This window comes from Varroa destructor, unplaced genomic scaffold (assembly GCF_002443255.2).
Source record: "Varroa destructor unplaced genomic scaffold, Vdes_3.0 BEIS01000004.1, whole genome shotgun sequence".
Taxonomy (NCBI): domain Eukaryota; kingdom Metazoa; phylum Arthropoda; class Arachnida; order Mesostigmata; family Varroidae; genus Varroa; species Varroa destructor.
In genome coordinates this window covers 45,068,970-45,083,568 of record NW_019211457.1, presented here as the reverse complement: position 1 = coordinate 45,083,568, position 14,599 = coordinate 45,068,970, and the positions used below count along the sequence as shown (strand labels likewise).

At 40.8% G+C, this 14,599-nt stretch overlaps 1 protein-coding gene across 1 annotated transcript in view; it reads right to left on the bottom strand.

The window, feature by feature from the left end:
- LOC111249211 (uncharacterized) overlaps positions 1-14,599 on the bottom strand; it is a 66,890-nt gene that overhangs the window by 7,913 nt on the left and 44,378 nt on the right. The gene's annotated exons all lie outside the window — the stretch shown is intronic.

Genomic DNA, 14,599 nt, shown 5'->3' with positions numbered 1-14,599 from the left:
CTGATGTTACTAGGATTGTCACCGTGACGGCGCAATGGGTAATGTGTTTGCATGATGTAATAATAAACAATAGGGATTTAGGTTCGAATCCAGATATAGACACATCGCGTTTCATGTTGGTAAGAGACAGGCTTCTAAAGCACCGTCTCTGAGTTTTAGTACCAAATGTAAAACCGCACAAACGTCAGGTTTCAGTCGAGATGCACGTATACAGTTGAAACTATTCGAGGGGATCATCTCGTGTGCCTCACTAGTCACTAAAAACATTTGAGAATCTTCACCAGCTGCCACTAGAAAACTAAAGCCATCCTTCTATTTTGAAAACAGCCTGGCTCATAGATATGGGTTTTGTCTAAGATACGAACAAAACCTATAGTCACGATCAATGTTTCTAGTACTTCTTCCGATGTTTGCGTGCTTTGGGAGTCTTGTATAAAACACAACGTTTCACTATGGCCGGCGTCTCTCATCTGATTTGGTGCCAGTGCACGTCATATGTCCCCACTGGCCAGTCTTCAACCGTTGTAACGTAAAAATGATATTTATTTACGGACAAGGTACGTAAGTGTAGTACGTTGTAGCGAAATAGAGATAACGTGTTTCATTATTTTAGAAGTTCACCTCTCGTCGTAAATGAATATTTTAGGTTCATTTGTCTCCTTTCCCTCGTTCTTGTTCATTTGTCTGATGAAATGTCTAACGGTGATACCGAACGAAAAACTTAAATCATAAAGAGTTTTGGTTCCTATAGTTTGCACGAGCTTAACGCACAAAAAATATCCTCCCTTTGTGAAGGTACCTTGTGAAAGGAGTAAATGGCAAACGCTGTACCCAAACGCGGCCGAATCATCTTAGCAGAACTATGATTTTGTTTAATCAGATTGGAATTATTACTTCAACTCTTGAAAATTTACGAAGTATGGTCTCTGAAGTTCTACGCCTTCGATTTCGATAAATTTGCCTTCAGCAACACGATCGTAGAAAGTATCATGAACATATTATTATTATTATCGCAAATGTGGTTCGTTACGTGTCGCGAGGGCACATGAAGAAATTTCAAAATTTGTACATACGTGTGTCTATATACCGAACGTTTTAAGGTTCAAGTTCAGTTTTTGAAGGGGTAATAGAGATTAATGAATCAGTAAGCATTTCCCCTTTAGAAAAGTCTGCCCTCTCCCTTAATATTTGCTTTATGTCAGTTGATCCGCATTTCTAGCTTTGCAGAACAACTCAAGGACTTTTTATTACTGTCTGATATTTGAAAACGTTTTCGTAAGGCTAAGGTCAAACTTTTTTATGGCCCGCCAACGAGACGCCAATGAAGCCCGTCAGATGCTGAAACTAACTTCGGTTGTGAAGGACGATAACGGAATACATTTTTTGGTATAGTCGAGTATCTTGGCATCATTCGAACATCAGTCAGTCTTTCGATTAGGCTGTTTATTGATACCATAATAAGTACGCGCATTACCGATCGCCAAGTATACACCCCCTTGATATAAGAGAGAATGCGATGCACTGTTATATATATTGTTTTCCCTCTAATTGATAAAGACTATCCTAGCAGAAGGAATTCCTACTGACAGAAACGTAGAGAAGTAAAAAGGATTTTAGCAGACGTGGACAAATTTACCTTCCTAAGAGAAAAACTAAACTTGAATAATCTTTAATTTTCCTCTTCAGACAGGCCAGTAAAGAGGAATCGAAATGAGCTGAACCCCTACCTTTACAACATAAATACGATTTGGTAAATCTCACAGTGAGGTGGGCTCGGAATTACCTGAAATTTTCAAAGGTCTGCCTTTTTTTTTATTCTCATTCGGATTAAGCCTGCACTACGGTTAACGGTCACGATTTGGGGTAGTTATTATGAAATCGACAGATATAGCAAACAATTGACGACTTTTCCATTTCGGTTAAAATACTTTCAAAGCCCAAAGTGTAGCAAAAAGTATACTGAGGCTATTTTGTTTCGAAGTAATCGTGTTTATTTATTATTCGACTTATTGTTACGCTTACTTATTGAACTTAAACCGGCATCAGTTAGCTATGTACGGGCGTGCCCCTTTCTTCGTAATTATGGTAGTACTGCTCATACAATCACATATTGCTTGCCGTGTGTCTCCAAAATTACTTTTTTCATAAATTCCTATTTTTAACGGTAAAATGAATATCAGCGCCTCAATCGACTGTTTTACGAAGTCCCATCACAACCTCAAAGATTGCCTTGAAATTTCAAAGTAGGACCATATTTACGGATGGTTATCGAGAAATAATTGACTGTATTTAGTGAAGTACTTAACCGTATTTCAGGCAAACTTAAGCAAATATTTGCTATTGTTTTTTAAAATAATATTCATAAGCTAAGTATGCGCCATTTAGTCGAGGACCCTCGACCATTTTTCGGGTAACACCATAATTCTATCACTGTAGACCTTTTGTGCCTTTGGGCTGAAAAATTATAACAAATGGTCTTTGAATCTCCTCATTGAAACAATTGACACCATTAAGGGAGTTCTGCAAAGACCAAAAGAGGTGAAAGTCTGATGGCACAGTAGCCTGCTTATACAGCGGATGCACTACAATATAGTATCAGATTTTTGTAAGAAAAAATTGACGTAATCTGGCGTTACCGTAGTAAAGACCACGCCTTTTCTGTTTGCAATTTTCAGTCGACTTTTTCACTGGCTTACTGCGATCTTGCTAGCGATTGACAGTAGAGGTTCGAAGCAGTTGTTTCGCCAGGCATATGAAACCTATAATGCACGATCCCTCTCAGTCCTACAAAACACAGGCATCGGTCTGAGCTTGGCCACAAACTGTGGAACATAATCGTTTTATTTGCACAACATTGTGTTTATCGTTATTCGTGATTAACGGCTTTAGAAGTGGCTTGATTGGCTTGCGTTTTAGACGGTGGTAGAACGATCGAAAAAAAAAATATTTTTGCATCAATTTGTGTGGCATCCAAATTATATACTTTTTTTTTTTTATTGCCGTGGCTATTTATGAGGCTGTCTCGCTCAACTTCCGCAACAACTTTTCCGTAATTGGTTGGCCACTACGGAGAGCATCTTCGACGTCATAACTCCCACAATGAAAGCGTCTTTGAGCTTGAGCAGCACTCGGGCGTATATCGCATCGAAAATGTAAACTATGGTTAATTTTCACTCATCTTCCAAACGCTGTACTTTAAGCCTGAACAAAAGGACACATGTGCTACTGTCGGATCTCAGCCTTCAAATGACATCTATGCAAACCGACCTGGTTCCTGCCGTATCTGAGTTTAAAGCCATCCAGCTAGAAAAATGGCCAATACTTTTTCGACAAGCCAATATGCATAATGGTTATTACTTCGAGCTCTACTCTATTTAAATCTGTTATCGGCGAAGGGCTGATACCATAACTGAAAATTGCCCATGCTTGTTGCTTACGCAATACAATCGACACCAGAGTTGAAATTAGCCTTCTTGTGCCTGTCGTTCGTGTCGGCCAAATGAACAAAACAACGGCGATACATTTTTGTGCTTTTTATGTCCTATACGTTACCAACCAGTATGTTTGTAGATGTGTGTGTGCGCCTATCTATTGATCTGTCGGCCTGCGCAGGTACGTTTCTATCCAGTTACTTGATCATTCTCCATAATTGTGATAAATTATTATCTAACCACCATATTTGCTCCTTGATTTCTCTGACATAGCAGGCAAACGAGGGTTGTTACTTCAATAGTACTAGTCCGCTGCCGATCGAAAGTCTAGCAGCGGTCGCTCCTGGTTTTTGCCACTGTTTCTGTACAGTTATATAGCCGTATAGCGGGTTTGGATGGCGGTCGTCGGTGGCTGTATGACATGCACACACTATGAGACAACCGGACTCAAAGAATCTGGCCAGATATTATCAGAAATTCTGGAACACGTTGCGACTATGATAAATGAGAGCAAAGACGAGCGAGGCAGCTGAAAACAGCAAAAAAATATCTACTAGTCACCTTGATGCATATCGTATTTAGTGAAGATCATATTTAATGACATCACCAACGAAGGATACAAAATGCACATATACAATATATATATATATGCTTATGTATATATACTCGAGGTAATTTCCTGTAATGAGCAGATGTGTGCCAGTGGCGTTAATGCAATAGCCGGTAACGGAATAAAACCTTTAAGAAGGGCCGGCTTGAGAGGACATGGAAGGGTTTAACGAGAAAAGTAATTAAATTAATTATTTTCTATTATTATTATTGTATAATTATATATAACATAGAGTTATGCATAGGCAAAGATCTTGCAATGAAATTTTTTTGCCCATGTTTCAATAGCGTCGCAGTGGTCCTATGTGATAATGAAGAGGCCGATCTCTATATGATACCGGTGACAATCGATAGATGTTTTACTCTAGCGTCTTCTAATTTAAGTTCTTTCACTGCGTAACTTTTTATCGCGTACGAGACAATGTAGAAATGCGACCTTTCCATACATATCTCTCTGCTTATAGTCTATTTATCTTTCATATTATTTGACTGTTCTTATATTATTAACTAATCTTTGTTTTTCTCTGACTCTTATCAATTTTTGTTATTTGTTCTTGTTGTCATGTTTAATATTTCTTGGTTTATCTTTGCTGTCAGCTGTCTCTTCTCTAGTTATGGATCTGTTTCTGTTATCTGACCCCTTTTAACGGTACGAGACGGCTGAAAAAGATAAACTAATTTATTTGTACCAGACATCTTTGCGAACGCTTATTCAGGAAGGCACTCCCTTACTAAAACCACAGCTTCAACTAATTGAATGTAAGTGTTTAGTTCGTTAATAGTGGTAACTGGGATAACCCTGTGGTCGAACGGATTACTGATCCTGATCGATGACTTCAGCTGTCGGTACACGGTTCGAAAGCAACCACTCCAGTGGCCTTTTCATTACGAAAAGTGCTAAACAAATATCTCTTTCCTTTTTTGTTTGTCATGCCTTCTACCAACGTCAATACCATAAAAACGCCTGTTTTAGAACAGGAACCATTTTGTTCATGATTCAAAATCTGGCGAAACCTCTGATTCCCGGCTTCTCGTACGGGAGTTTTGCTTGGGGCCAACATGACTGATTAGGTCAAGAAGACCAAGCTTCCGTAGGATTCATATAATAAATATTTATCGTATTCCTTTCAACGTATCTATGTGCACTCGAAGTTGGCTGGCTGATTTTTTTTACTGTATCTGACATTAGTTTTAAAAGTGTAACTCAAGCCCAAAACTCTGATTCGAACAATCCCTGTAGCTTTATAAAGCAAAGCTCCGAACTCTGTTAATAGAGCTGTCGATGCATCCGTTGGTATGTGATAACTTTACGGATCCGGAATGTCAGATGGAAGATACGATAGGACACTGCTCATTTTAACAGTGACCTCTTCTATCGCTTCCTGTGGTAGGTTCGATCCTCACCAGTACTGAACAGCAGATGTAATAAAATAAGCAAGCATTACGCATACTGTTTGAAGAGGCATACCATCTAAGGTTTAACCTTCGCAGGTTTATGGTGCTACCGGTGCGGGGTGCTACCACCTGTCCCCCTTAATAGGCCAGTGAATACGCTATGCACAGATATGATCGGCATTAACAAAACTTTAGTTCATGGCGACGCAATAGCGAAACTCGCTACTAATTTGGACGCTGGATGCGGAAAATAGTCATTGTTTTGAGATATACCAAACAGATTTTTGTTAGAATAAGACCAACATGAATCGGCTTAATTAGAGGATACTGTTTACCTAATTTTCCTTTCGATGGCATTGGGTCGCACCCATGATCCAGCGCTCAAACAAGTTATATCTGTCTTTATTCTATTATTTCGTAGTTGACAAGCATCATTAACGTATTCATTGCAAAATGCTATTTGATCTATGTATTAACCGACTAAAGATCACAATGGAAGCAAATATTCGCCTCGGGTGCGATGAGTGACGACGGGCGGAAAAGGCCAAGCCGGTTCAACAGATACGGGACTCCTATAGACGTAGACTGTTCCAAATGCTTCCGTATGCTCTCTCTAGTATTGGAATATAGCTGACATATCGACCTGTATTCTTCTAAGTTTTTCGCTATTAAGAGCAACGGTGAATAGATCGATTGGGGTTGGAGCCCCTTGAGCCTGGCAAATGGCACGAACCATATGCTCGACAAACTTTGAGAGCTATACTTGCCCAACATTTAATCAAGTTTAAGCCATGTTCTCATGTGGAACAACGTAAAGCGACAAATACGACCTGCAGCGACATTGGAGAGCTATTTTAAGCTTCATAGCTGCTTCCCTACGGCACGAGTTATTGTAACCTTTCTCTGCTGCGGTTGTCAGCTGACCACTTTTGTATGTACGGCGAGAAAACATATCACACTGCGTGCGTGCGTGCGTGCGTGCGTACGTGCGTGCGTGCGTACCTGAAAGATATTTATGGCCAGGTAGCGCAGAACAGTGCCATTAATTGCGATAGATTTTGTTGTTATATTTGGCTTTTCTGTTTTGTCTTCGTTCTTCTCCATTTATCGCGACGCAGAAAATTAGCGCAATTAATACTGTAATTATCTGTACGGTCATAAGGCATGCACGTCGTATACCTCTGTGCTATGCGTCATTCCAGTACGACGCCGGCATGACACGGCCATTGATCGTCGTCGGTGCTTGACAAACAATATAGCTGGTTAAATATAGTTGTTCTGAGACAGTCTAATAGGGCGGTGTTATAACGGCGCTATTGACGACGGCGGTGAGCCGCGTGTGTTACTGTTTAGTTAAATTGCTCATTGTAAATCGCCTGTACGTGTTCCAGATACAGGGGCAGTATGTTTTACGAAACTTATCTGGGATAGAAAAAGTACATTTTTCATGTATTCGACAATTAAATGAAGTGTTACAAGACTGAGGAACATGGGATAGATTGGGAGTGGCAGAAAAAATCAATAGAACGAACAATAGTTACGTACTGTTTCTACGAGCCGCGAAGGTCATCGTCATCGGAACGAATGGCTAAATCAGATCAAATGCGACGGAAATCCAATGGCGTGTACTAATAGCAAAGTCATAACAACTCATAATGGAAACGGGGCACGTGGCTGCGTTTCGTTAACGTATTTTGAAGATTCCGTATAGACTCCGTATATTGATATGAATGACACTTCGTCCACTTCAGACAAACTCAGTTACTAAGTATGTAACCAGCAGAATAAAATTATACTAGAATCAAACTGTAGTTATACAGAGGGGGCAAGTCGCATATTGCTTCACTTTGCGAGACCTTTTAATTATATTGCCAGTGTATAATTTATTCGGTCGTTCAGTCTGAAGCGCGACAAATATTAATCCGGTACGCTAATATGGTGCTATTTTCTAACGATACAACGCTTCGCTAGACCTGTTTTGTTAGAAATAGCTGTACTTTTTGAACTTCAGAAGACCGTTGAGTCGAGAGTCGTCACTCGGATTTCCGGCAGGCAAGTTATACTTAGTTACGGAAAATCGGGAAATTCAAGCGGGTAACGAATATGAGTTCTATGTTAGAGCTGCAGCGACGAGGGCAGCTCGCCATATACGTTTCTACTGGAAACAGGGCGACCTATCGATTCAAAGCAAAGAGGAGCTAAAAAGTGTAGTGCAAGCTGAGATAACTTATGGCGTACGGGTGTTAGCACCCAGAATTGAGGCATGTAAAGCTCGTAAACTCGTTGAGCCCGGTCAAATAAACAATTCGACAAATAGGTACAGCGAGTGAGCCTGATCTGAGAACGTCAAAGACAGAAAGAACGAGACCCTCGCCTCTCTTTGCTCTCATGCCACTACAGTGACTTATTCTTATACCGAATCGTAACTTGTGATGAAAAATGAACCCTTGATGATAATCGTAAATTGTCACATCGGTTGGTGGAAATGACTGAATTGACGAGACGTCACCTTAATGCAAACGTGCAGCCACAGCCTTTGTTGCCTGTTTAGCAATACGACGTAGGTATAACCTACTACAGCTTCCTCAGTTCTGGTCCATCGGTTGCGGGTAAAGTACATTGTCGAAAATTAGAGGAGATGACGAAAAGGCAGCCATTACTGTGAACAGTGTTACACCTTTACTTTCGCACAAGAGCGCTCGATCCTACGAAAATGAAGGAGCCTCCCTGTCATCTATTGTACTCGCCAAATATTGTTCCTGCAGATTACCACTTTTTCTACTTTTTCCAAAATTTCGATAACTCTTGAAGAAAAAGCAATTATTCAAAGGTGTGAAGATCGCCTTTCAAAACTTTCTCAGCTCGCGTAGCCGAAAGTCCTACGCCAGCGAGATAAATGGGCTATCATCGAAACGGCGGAGGCTCATAGATAATCACGACGTATATTTCGATTGATAACGGAAGAACAAAGCCTATGAAAGGTGTTCGAAAAGTTAAAATCGGCTATGTCACTTTTCATGCTTTCAACGTCAAACAATAGTACCGAAAAGAATTACGTTTATGTTAGTTTAAGACTTTTGTTAGAGTTAAACGGTAGATCTGTCGGATGCGGTATGTCCTTGACTGGGTTTATTGACAGGTGGCTTGCCGATATGGTATGTGCGCGATTTCCTGATCCACGTATAAATACAATAATTTTCCTCGATCTGCGAATCCGCTAATGACAATTAGATCATAGGTCTCACCTATTACCGTTCGATTCAGTTTTCAAATGTACGACGCTCAGAGCGGCATATTGTAGACAAAAAGCCCATGAACATACTTCATCGCTATAGTAACCAATCTAAATCGACGTTGACAAGAACTATTAACCAAGATCGAGCAGACAAACAGCCACTTTTTGTTTTCCAATCTAGTTTGTTCTATTTTTTTCTCTTTTTTTGTCTGTTTAACTTGAACGCGCGCCACGCGCCTGATCCGCGCTTGTCGCTTTTATCGCTAAAGCACGCAAATTTCCCATAGTTCTTGCAACGGACGTCTACGCCGCGTTGCAACTGCGCCGCGATGAACAGAAACTTTAAATATATCATTACCAAAGCAAACTGAATGATACTAACGCCTAGCAAATATAAACGCGGGGCTAATTATATCATTTATTTTATATTATGTTAACGAGAACTAGAACTGCTAAAAATAATCAAAATTCTTTAGCATCAAAAGTTAACTCAACAACTTCATTATTATGCCCACCCCCGGTCCTTAACACCGTAATCGATCAAACTTTTACAGATAACAAAAAAAGGGGAAAGGACAAAATCCTCATTCAAATTGTAACTTCGACTTCGAAAAAATCAAAGATCACGCCATTCAATTAAACATGGATTTTTTCCGTTGGAAGGAAGTGCAGATCGCGCTTCGAGAGAATTTTGACAAGTCGTGGCCAGGAGATCGACTACCTAGCGTTTCCGAGGCCCCCTTCCATCAATCGAGTTTTTGTAATTGATTCGCTCAGGCGCCACAATTGTTTATGAAGACTGTGGTCCGGATTGACGAAACACTGTGGTATGTGGTACCACATACGTTGTCGATGTGGTACGTTGTGTTCCGAGTGAGGCAGAACTTCTACCAGCCGACGGAATTCAGGGGGTGGGGGTGTTTATTATCCAGGGACAGAGGTCTTTCGGCCAAAAAGCAATTAGACACCAAACAAATATAGTGACTAATTAGAATCGTAGTGATCCGTGACGGTGGCAACACTTACTCTGGCAGTAGAACGAACACCTAGCCATCTGAAAGCTGTAGAATTGTTGGCCTAGCCAATAAATAAGTAAATGTAATAGAATGAGCAGCTACCATAGACGTGCTACTACTAGTTCATGTGTACCTAATGTTGGGGCAAGATTTTCTATAGCCAACAAAAGTAAATGCGTTTACAATCCGATTACCATCACATAGACTCCGTGCCAGCCCGGTAGATGGCGCTGCGAGGAGACGAGCGTAGTTGCGTATCTATATTTCGATGATACGCATTCTTGGCGTGTATAGCGGGCGGTGCGATGTAGCTAATACCTTTAACCGTATCAAGAGCCACCTATACTCAACTTAAGCAAAAGAGGCACTGGTGGATCAAAGGATCTTAGGGTAAGCGTTTCGAGTAACCATATTGAGAGTGTACATATTTGCACCTAGTTGTCATCTGCTTTGTGCAATGGGCCTAGGGTCCTATTTGCGATCAGGAGAAGGTCGATTGTGGCTGCTTTTTCACACATGCTTGACACGGTGTTAGCCCGCCCAGCGTTTTATACTCGAAGTAGCAAACACTGAACGCCATGTCCGGTTGAGCGATAAAGCGTGCGTAGACAAAATCTGTGTTATTAGTCCAGCTTAGGAGTTGCTAGAGAACGATGCGACGCGTCTATAAAAATTTGGGTCACGTACCGCTGCTTTGTGTACCGAATACACGTGTTTGTATCTCAGTTCCTGTGTATCTTTGTCCGTCTAGAATTGTCGCGTCATCGAATTGAATGTTGTTCAGGGCAGATCATTATTTCTATTTACCGCGTTGTCGCGTTTTATTGAGATAAAAAAAAAATGAGCCGATTTTGATTTGCCGTTAGCATTGTGACCGTGATTTTCTTTCGGGCTTTTTATTTATTCCAACGTGCTCCTGAGACATTCGAATGTCTGTCAAAGTAGACTTGGTCCAACTCCAAATCTGTCCATCGCGTCGCTAACAACCCAATGAAAATTTCCTTTAAGCAGGCATTGTAAAGCAACAAAAAAACGGTAACTTCTATTATAATATTTGTGACAATGCCGATATGGTCCATGGTTTGGCCATTACGTGGCGCAAGCTTTTGAACGTCGACGTTCGCACCCTTTTTAAGCTCACCGGTCGACGAGTCACTGTTTTTTCCCTAACTATGTTAACTAATTTTCAATTTTCGAATGCAATCGCCCAAAGACGAATAGGCAGCCTGGCATAATTGCGGAGCATGAACTGGCAAAAAAGAAATTGCGTCATCGCCAGTCTTTGCGTGTATGTGTACGTATGCCCGAGTTCTTACTAACTGAAAGCTTCAGCAACAGTCTTCTCTATAGCGCTGGATGTGGCACCAAGTATAACTAAAAGTCACGACTTGTCGGTCCGCCGAGTAATGCCATAAAACTATGATTTTACCTACTAATGTCTTGATCCGAAACAGATGCCACTAATGGAACTAACGTCAATTCAGTGTACCTAGATGATTGTGAGTCGGGTGCGTTTGTGAAAAACGGGAATTACAATAGAAAGCGGAGCCATTGAAAATAGCCTTACTTGAAATTTTCGCTTTAAAGAATAGGATTAGATGTAGATGTATCTCAAGCTTGATGTTTTGTTTTTCCTTAAAAATGAAGTACAGATTATTAGCGAGGCGCAATATATATACCGACTCGTTAGAGCTCTTTTTTTTGTGATCCGTTGTATCACACACCGTGATACACATGTGTCATTGACTGATTCGGACTCTGATTCAGTCTTGGACAGAGTGAGCTGCATGTTTGCCATACGAAAGTAGCCATTGGACCAAGCGAATTGTAACTCTTTGTGTCATGCTCACGGCAGCCGTCTCTGAGACTGCAACAGACCTCGTTTAAATTCTGCGGAATAGTTGCAATTAAGATTTAACCAGCTCCGTATAGAAACACTCGAAGCCGTTGCGTGGCATATTTAGGCCTAACGTTCGGTCTGAGTCAATGCAACTTCACGTTGCAGGTTCGATTCAGGCATTCTCTATAGTTCGGCCCATTTCAAAACTTTGCACTCTTTAGCCGCTTCTGTGGAAACTATTGGAACAAACTGCTGGTCGTTCCAGCAACTTATGCTGATCGTATGTTTCGTTCGGGTGGCAAGGTGTGTTTGTAACCAGGTGTCGCTGTAAGCATACAGGGCGGCCAGCAGTCTTTTTCTTATCGCAAATCTAGCGAAGTCCACCCAGCTCAAATAGCTTATAAGCGAGAGGTCAAAACAAGAGTGGATCAGGACTGTGAGAGTACAACGAGGCCTTCGAGACACATACGTGCATACGCATGCATAATGCCTTCAATGGGGCCAGTCAGCAGCGGTGCTATTGTGGTACGCCACTCTCCTTCGATTTGACACGCATTTGCCACTTCAGGGCGTATAGCCTCCTCGACAGCTGCGACAGAGAAAACGAGAGAAAGAGACAAGAAGAGAAAGCTGTGAGCTGGGTCTATTTGCATATGATTGCGCTGAACGACCAACACTGCCGCTAAGCCCAATGAGTCTATAAGGCAAAGTTTACTCGAGCATAGAACGCCATAGCGTGGGGTTCTCACGGAGTTTACAAATAGTTTCAACCCTTCAAATTTCCCTAAACCTAGCGATGATCCCCTGGCCGCTGCCGACACCTTTCCAACTGTGTGTTTCCATACTGCTATAGAACTATCAGATCGAGACAGCGGCCGCACTACTCGGGGATGAAAGTTTAGAATTGATCGGTACCGAGCGTTGCCGACAGATCCGAATAGATGCTCGATATGATGGATAACACTGCCGATCGATGTATATGCGTCCATTCATTTTTCGGTGGCACTATTTCGAAAAATGCAATCGTTCCAGCGGTGAATCGGTGCGTCTGCAGATGCGCGCAGAACGCCACGCACTATATGAATGCGTGCAATAGGCTACAGACTGATTATTTTCGAAATTGAGACCTGCACGTGACAACTGACCTGAACTCCTTCAGTGGATCGTATTGCCGGCTTTCAAAATTTAGATATAGCTAGCGCCGGCCTTAATATTATTTGAACGCCATCTTAGTTAGTTTTTATCTAACGATTAGATGCCTTCCTCACTAAAGCTCAGCTCAAGGTTCCTTATCTGAGCCTGGGTTACAAAAAAAAAGGGAACGCATATGGTGCACATCGATGCGCTGCACCTGATACTACTTGAATTAAATAATTATAAATCGATAGAGTACTATTTGCCAGTGGCACAGTGGTAAACAGTTGCCAGCGGTTCGCTGACGTGCTAAGCTATCCGAATTTTGCATAATAAAATTCCAGAAACCATCATAACATTTCATCCTATTTTTAGAGTAAGCTTTTTGAAAAATTGTATCACTGATCTAAGGGGTACCCAAAACCGGGTACATCCATAGGACCTAGCCTTCTAAAGATAAAAAATGTTCTTGAATGTAAACTTCTTACCAGAAGACACGTATTTATTTTCAAATTATTATATTATCACTCTTTTTATTTTATCCATCTAATTATGTAACAAATGACCCGACGGTTCATTTTTTGCATGCCTCTCTCTGTACAACCGCATGTTTACATACACGATCTATATGATTATTTATCGAAAGGTGTTCTGCATACAATGACAATATCAATAACAGTCACCATCGTCATCGTATTTTAATAGCCAAAAAACGCTCAACGTTCAGTTCGATACATGTGAGCAGGACTGGAACGCTTTCATCTTTATGCTTCCATATTTTTTTCTTCTGAAGAAAAAATTGAGAGGGAAATAGCAAAATTATCCGATGTCTACTATACACTACTTCTTGTTAATTATAGATGCAAAATATCTTGCGATTTTTTGCCGGTTAAGTTTTTCAGAAACAGCGTGTCGTCATCATCAGCACATATAGTAACATATATACGTTTTATTATTCATGTAAACACTATACTGCCTTATCTGAGCTTCACGCACCTCTCAATTGCACTAATTTTCAATTATTTTCTCCGGCTGCACTATGGACGGACATTGTTCTCTAAAATATCTCGAGCCGTCAATGATCTTCATTGTACAACAGAGTGATATCTAAGAGACAAGTGGTTAGAAGATAAATTATTCTACAGAATTGTCTACAGTGCTATAGAGTAATAGCAGATAGAAAACATCTATTTGTTTTCAGCCGTAGAGTTTGTTTTAGCTAGCTCCAAGATGGCTGACCTCACAACCTATTTTTTCACTGACAAACTTATGTCAATTTCTAATACGATTGAGCTTCTTTCAGCGCATCTGTGTGCACAATACACGGCCTGTACAGACCCATCGAGGGCAGAATTCAGATATGGTTCCTTCACTTGGGCTGAAAGAGTCTAATGACATGACGTATCAGACAAATATTGCTACAGGACAATACTGATGTTGCTGGGAAATTCTTTCAAGGAGTGACATCGGCCAATAGACAAACACTTTTCGAAGTTCCAGCCGAAAGGTCACGCGTTGGCAAGTTCGTCGGCTGATCCGCACTAATAGCACGTGATTCTCTCCCGCCTATACGAGGTCCATCTGTGCGAGTTAATTATAAATAGATATGTTTAGATTCCCGCCATTTATTTAAGGGGGCAAATAGGCCATTGGTAAAATTGAATTGAAAAAAAGCTATGCCGTCAATAAATCGTGGAAAATTCATGCGATTGATACTATATTGACCGTAAAATGATTCTTTTTACAACATCAACATATAGAAACCAATTAATGTCAACTGTGACATAGTGGGAATTTCCAAACTTCACATTGTGCAACTTTGGTTAGAGGTTATAACTTACAGTTATGATCTCCTCTTATATAGCAAGAGGATTCATTTGGAAGCTTGCTATCTTCGAAAAGGTCCGTATCACCGAGAAAAATTACATTTATAGATTTC